Source organism: Octopus bimaculoides, chromosome 1, assembly GCF_001194135.2.
Source record: "Octopus bimaculoides isolate UCB-OBI-ISO-001 chromosome 1, ASM119413v2, whole genome shotgun sequence".
Taxonomy (NCBI): Eukaryota; Metazoa; Mollusca; class Cephalopoda; order Octopoda; family Octopodidae; genus Octopus; species Octopus bimaculoides.
Window position 1 is genome coordinate 31,136,446 of NC_068981.1, and position 7,545 is coordinate 31,143,990.

The following is a 7,545-nucleotide window of genomic DNA, read 5'->3' on the forward strand; positions in this document are numbered from 1 at the left end:
GTGTGTGTGTGTGTGTGTGTGTGTGTGTGTGTGTGTGTGTGTGTGTGTGTGTGTGTGTGTGTGTGGGTGTGAGAGAGAGAGAGAGAGTGTGTGTATGTGTACATTTCTTCATTCCATCTCCAGGGGGAAAATATTTTACATTATACAAAAGAACAGATTTGCACTCTGCTTGCAGGCAGAACCTTCTGGTACAATGGAAAATACGGGAAACTTTTGCTTTGTAAACATTGTATAACAATATTTAAAAAAAAATATTTCCAACTTGTAAATAACTAATAAGAAAGAAAGAAAACTTGAACGATAGTCGATCGTGTGACGGGGAGAGATTGAGTGTAGCTCTAACAAATATGTTTAATAAACAATAGTGTTTAATATCTATCTATCTCTCTCCCTATCTATCTATCTATCTATCTATCTATCTATCTACGTACGTGCGTATGTATGTATGTATGTATGTATGTATGTATGTATGTATGTATGTATGTATGTATCTGTCTGTCTCTCTGTCTCTCTGTCTGCTTGCTTACCTGTCTGTTTGTCTGCTTGCTTACCTGTCTGCCCCTATGTATGTACGTATGTATACAGACATGCAGCAAGTAAATAGACACCTTTAAATTTTCAAAATTCCTGATCTAAGCGTCTTAATATGTTTTCAGCGGTGTAGAATTTACAATGTAATTATTCTTTTTCATTCCAGGTGCCATTATATTAAACATTCACGAAGAGTAACCATACCACGCACCAAAAATTCAGCAGAACTTTCAGATTTTCAACGAGGTCGTATTGTTGGGCAATCTGAGGCTGGTTTTAGCCAGCAAAAAATTGCCGAAAAACTTCAACTTCCTCTTGCTACTGCTAATAGAATTATAGTACAATTCATAAGCCAAGAAAAAGAATCAACAGATTCTCGTCCCGGCCGACCTGTGCCCTCGGAAAGGAAGCTCAGCTGTTTGAAGAGAATTGTGGAAAACGAACCCCGTTTCAAAGCTTCTGACACTGCAAAACAGCTAGAACTTAGTCCAAGAACGTGTGTTACATATCTGCATAAGCTTGGGTATTATGGACGAGCAGCTAGAAGAAAACCTCTCCTTCAACCAATTAATATTAAATAAAAGATTTTGAAAATTAAAGGCGTCTATTTACTTCCTGCTGTCTGTGTATGTATGTATGTATGTATGTATGTATGTATGTATGTATATATATATACATGTATGTATGTATGTACGTATGTGTGTGTGTGTGTGTGTGTGTGTGTGTGTGTGTGCCTGTGTGTGTGAATATGTATATGTATGTATATCTCTACCTAGCTTGTCATTACATTGTTTCTTAAAACCATTTGGCACTTTTCAAATTCTTCAATGAGAAATGAGTCAGTTTCGTTCGGGGGACCCTCAGATACTTTGTGGTTAAAGAAAGGATTGGTGTTGTGTAGCTCTGCTTTACTAATAGTGGATTTTAAAACCTGAAACCAGGCATCCAGCCTCTGTTTAGTGGCTCCCCATTACAGTATACATACCTTTCATGTCGATAAGTCATCTATCGCCGAACCTCCTTTGTTGCCGTGTTCTTTCCATTGCGGAGACGGTCGAGTTAATCAGTTTTAGACTTTCTTGTGCGTCATTTTACGGTTCATCAGCTGCGTCTTTAGCTGTGACACGATTTCTAGTTGCCTTAGAATGGTGTTTCTGCGCTCCTTTCTTCAGGTATTGTTACCTTCTTATTGAAAGAGAAACTTAGTGTCATTTTTCTCTTCTTTAGAAGCACTTCCATTATTATATCTGTATAGGCAGCGCTTAGAGTGTCACATATAGCAGTGCTACTCATGTTCTTAAGCCTAACATAAAAAGTGATATTCAGTGATGTTTATGGTGTGTACTTTAACTCTAAGCACAGTGTATAGATTAGTGTTACCTGATATTTTAGCCAATTGATTTCTTTCATAGAATTATGGGCTGCTATTTTGTTCTGGTGGTAACTTATCTTCCATTTCCAGGAAACAATTCTTTAGCTTTATTCAACTAATTTGGAATATTTGTATGCACATAAATATTTGATACAATTACTCTCCTTCTATCTAGCTAGGATGTACTGCAGCTGACCAAAGCAGACACAGGATGGTTCAGAAGCCTTATATTAGTAACAAAAACGTTGTGTTCTTCCCATACAGTCTTTCATGCTCTTATCATTTCTATTTGAGTCTTTCTTGAAAATGAAGAGTGGAACTGTCAAATGCTATACATACGAGCATCTCATGCAATGGTTTTTCCTTCTTAGTAATAACCAATGTCTCAGAGTTGAACATGCTGACAATAAAGGGGAATTTATGTTGGAGGAATGTGACTGTGCCATCTTAGTCTTCATTAGAGTTGGACAGTTTGTAAAAATTTAGGAACATTATATTGATATTGAAAACTAATGTTGACTCAGAACGTGAGAGCATCGAACCGATGGCTCGAACTATGGTGCTGTGGCGTTGTTTATTTATTTTATCAAGCTGCTGTTAGTTTTCTCACGGTGCATTTCCTTTAGCAACAGTTTTCTTTTAGAGCTGGTCCCTCAATCTTTGATGTCTATAATCAAATCTGGAAACCTTCAGCTTTTTTGCTTGGGCGTTTTTCCATAAATTTGAACTTCTTGATTCATTTTTGCTAAACAGAAGTCATTATTTGATCCTACGCTGGTTACTGATTTGTGTCAAATTCAGGACTGTATGTTGGGTTTATTGGGTTAGTAGTACAGATAACTCAGCTACTGGTCCGGGTGACGACAATAGCATAGCACTTTAATTGTTGTTTCCACCGTTTCAATTTTAATTTTCTTAATCTCATTAGACACAGAATCTTCTAAAACCATCAGAGTATCATAAACACATTTCTTTCCTCCCTGAGTGGTAAAAAAGGAACATCAGTTACTAAGCACTGATATCATGAGACAAAGCCCAAAAGACGTTATGGAACTAATTTAAATATTCGTGATTATTCTTCTTACAGCTTATATTGATTAATGATAAAATTCCTTGAAAAAGATAAAAGCGTTGCATTGTTCATAAGACCTCATGAGAAAGATATTCATGCCACTGACTTTCAACAATACTATCCCCAAACTATATGTCACCTTTCTTTACAATAGTAATAATTATTATGATTTTTAACGTACACAGACGACCAGAAATGCTGAGAGAGAGAGAGAGAGAGAGAAAGGGGGAGAGGGAGAGGGAGAGAGAGAAGAGGGATATAATCGATTTAATCGACTATAATGCATGACTGGTATTATTGGTTCCCAGAGGGAAGTAAGTTAAAATCAACAATAGCGGGTTTGGAATACACAGCGTAAGTAGGAGAGTGGGTAATTAAGTAGCACAAGGCATATAATCAGGCGATTAACTGATGATTCTCGGTCGTTCAACATGCTAGAAGTAGCAGCTAACTTCCTTTAATATCACACACTGGTGTCTTAATTTAAGGAGAAATTATATAGCGTAGTCTGTTTTATTTAGAGAAAAATATCGACCACGGATCTTTTCGGTCAGCTGGTGCTAAAAAGCGAATGAGTATTTAGAGGGAAGTACAGTTATTTTGTACTTTATATTTATAGGTAAGCACAGTTCGTACACACCAAAATTTGGAAAAACCTTCGATACAGATACTATATCTAGAGAAAACTCTGCGTTATAGATAAGGTACGTAAAAATACTCCACAGGTTAATGGATAACCACCGAACACCGAATCAGCTACGAACACCGAAACCATATCTTCTACAGCCCACTAAGAATTGTTGATCTTTTGAATGTGGGAGAAAGAAAGAGCTGAATTGTTCTCGTTTGGATTTGAACTCAGATAGTTGTTTTCAGTTCTATACATATTCTGTCTTGTCTAAATCGATGCTCCCCGTCTAACGATAGTAATTTCTCAGGTAAACACAATCCCTAAACTTAAGAAGGGTACAGTCAATTTCCTATAAAAGGCCAAAGTTGTGTTTCCAGCGACTTCATTGCCTGACTTGTTGAGAACAGTGAGTTCCTGACAGTATTTCAACCTTAATTTCAGCTTCACCCAGGACTGTAGCTCAGTCAGTCAGTCAGTTAGTAGTCGTAGTAGTAGTAGTAGTAGTAGTAGTAGTAGTAGTAGTAGTAGTAGTAGTAGTAGTAGTAGTAACAACAATGATAAGCTGCAACATATTCGACAAAATATCACTCTCTTCTGGAAAGAGACCAAAGAATGGATTTTATTTGACATAGCGGTATCTGCTGATCAGAACATTGTGAAGACAGAGAATGAGAAAGGCTAAAGGTACCAAGGCTTGGCATTTGGAATGGAGTATATTTATGGAGTCTGACGAGTGAGTGCATTCGGAACCATCTCAAAGAACACAAAAAGTATTAGAAGAATGGGGTAAACACATAGAGAAATCCAGGGCTCTTCGCAATACAATGCTTTGATACATCAAAACTACTGCTTAATCAAAGAGCAAAACACCAATCTTGTCATAGAGTGCCGACACTATCTTTGAATTCATAGGGTCAATAAAATAAGTAGTACTCATGTATTAATAACAATTTAACCGACTGATCCTTCATCCAGAATAGGTACTGGGTATGTACAAATATTAGAGAAATATTGGATTTAAGAGGCTATATTTGTAGGGCGTATATCAAATAAGTTACATCAGCTTCACGGTATGACTGTTACTGTGAGATGGAAGCGTAAAATGATTAGATCAGTTGTGACGATGGAAATGATTCTGAGTGACAGCGAAAGATAAATACGCATAGAGTCGAAATCGGGTAGAATACCCGGTCCTGCGCTGATTTAGTATTTACTGTATATTATTTAATTTTCTCGCTGATAATATAAAAAGGCTTGTGTGTAATGTGTTCTTGTGGTTACAGAACCGAAATGAAGATTTTAAGGTTGACGGTACAAACTCTACGTCGAGCACTGTATTATGTCCTTGAGAAAGGCCTTTTATTTCACGTTGATCCAGTTTCCATAGCTGAAATGAGTACCAGCTGAGTGCTGGTGCTGCCTTCTATCGCTTGAGACATTAACTTTGGATGTTTCAACGAGTCAAAAGTTGGAAGGCGGTGAGGATATTCCAGACTGTTCACGACTACTTAAGCACCTTGAAACAATTTTTTTGTACTCTAGGCACAAGGCCCGATGCACCTTGAAACAATTAACGAAAGCATGATACATGTTACCAATAATATTTGCTTGCGAGTGACGGCTCAAGATTTTAATAAAAAAGAAAATGTGAAATATTTGACGTTAGTCATTCGTTTATGCACTTTCTTTATTCTTCTGTTATAAGACAGAATCCACCGATTAATTAAAAGCTCCTGGAGAACCAAATAGATGATCCTGTTTTAATTCTCAGTAACTGATAATAGCATTTTATTTTAATATCTAAATTGCTTTGTTAACGCATGAATGTCATGACATCACTGCATTTTAAAAGTTTCTGTATATCCGAAACTTTGTTATTCTATTACAGGAAATCAATAATCTTATTTTGGAATTGAAGTATCGAATCAATATAACATTAATCAGAATTTGAAACTTGGACTTTAAGGTAAAGATATATCCGGGAATTTATCAATGAGCCGCTGAGTTTGATATAATGACCTAAAATCTATACGGTGAATTCCCTACCGAACGTTTAGATAGATTTAACAACAACTGGAAGGCCTTAAAATCAGTGGAACTGTCATTAATTCAGATCAAAGAACATTGCCCAACTAACCTAAGGGAATGCCGATCGTAACAAGAAAATGTTCTGTGATAATGCCGCTTGCTACAACTCACTTCCTTACAACAAAGAATAGCTATTCGTCGTCTCTTTTATACTTAAAATGATTTCCTGATTCTGCTTCTCATCATGAAAAAGTATGAATTGAACACCTGCGGATATTTCTTCTATACTGTTCGCTGCGTTGTTAGAAAATCGCCAAACTACAAACTAGTATCAATATTATTGTGTATATCTAGATTTTGCGCTTTGCATTTTTTCTTGGTTGTGAAGGTTAGAAAGTGTATATCAAGAATCATTTATCATTAATATTATGTCATGAAAAAATGCTTACAAAGATAAAACAACGCTTCCGATTTCCAGCGGAAACGAAAACTATAGGAAGATGATATGCATATCTTTCACAAATACATTAGCGATGAATGACAGTGAAGAAGATTTAAACTCGATCGCATATTCAGTTCTCTGCGAATTTGCCTCAACTCAACAAACAGTGAAAGCTTCCCTAACCCAATATCGTCAAATGGACCGCTAAATAACATACCTTAGGAAGTCAACCTAATGCAGTCCATTCTAATTTTTGGTATTGATAATGGTTCGCAATTTTGGGTAAAAAAATAAAACGAAAGGACAGAGCTTACCGCAATTTCCCACTGGTCAAAGCTATTTTAATTACCTTTTTATGATTGATTACATTCGAGAGTGAAACACTAATGAGGAGATTTTGAGATGGTCAATTGTGATCGATACCATATTTCTTTTATTCTATGTCGGATATTATTTTGCTTCCCGCTTAGCATTTTGTTTTGCATGCTAACGATTCTGCTAGTTCGCTGCATTGATAAAAACAACAACAACAATAATAATGATAATAATAACCTTTTCAATTATATGCACAAAGCTTGGAATTTGGGGGAAGAGTTCTAGTGGATTAAATCGTCCTCAGTGCTCCTTATTTCATCGACTGCAAAAGGATGAAAGGCAAAGTGGATCTCGGCGGAATTTGAACTGAGAACGTTGAAACAGACGAAATAGCGCTCAGCATTTCGCCCTTGTGTGCTAACGATTCTTATTTCTTTATTGCCCACAAGGGGCTAAACATAGAGGGGACAAACGAGGAGAGACAAACGGATAAAGTCGATTACATTGACCCCAGTGCGTAACTGGTACGTAATTTATCGATCCCGAAAGGATGAAAGGCAAAGTCGACCTCGGCGGAATTTGAACTTAGAACATAAAGACAGACGAAATACCGCTAAACCTTTCGCCCGACGTACTAACGTTTCTGCCAGCTCGCCGCCTTAACAGCAACAACAACACAAATAATAACAACAACAACAACAACAACAACAACAACAACAACAACAACAACAATAATAATAATAATAATAAGAAGAAGAATAAGAAGAAGAAGAAAAATAAATAGAAATCAATAATATATCAATAACCCAAAGAAAAATGAAATTTTCTGAAAATTCATTGTTCATTGCATGTGTAATTATGTGTATGTGTGAGTGCGCATATGAATAGCATAGTGTATGTATTTATGTGTGTATGGATTATGGATATGTGTGAGTGCGTGTAATGTATAAGTGGCGAAATATGTAGGTGTGTGACTTCCTGCTTCTGTATATAGGTTATATACATTTGCTGTTTACTTCTTGCCAACAATTGACTTGACCAGATTTTCTAAAACCGTTCGTAGATGCGTCTATGCGCCTGTTAGTGTGTATGCGTGCGTGTGTGTGTGTGTGTGTGTGTGTGTGTGTGTGTGTGTGTGTGTGTGTGTGTGTGTG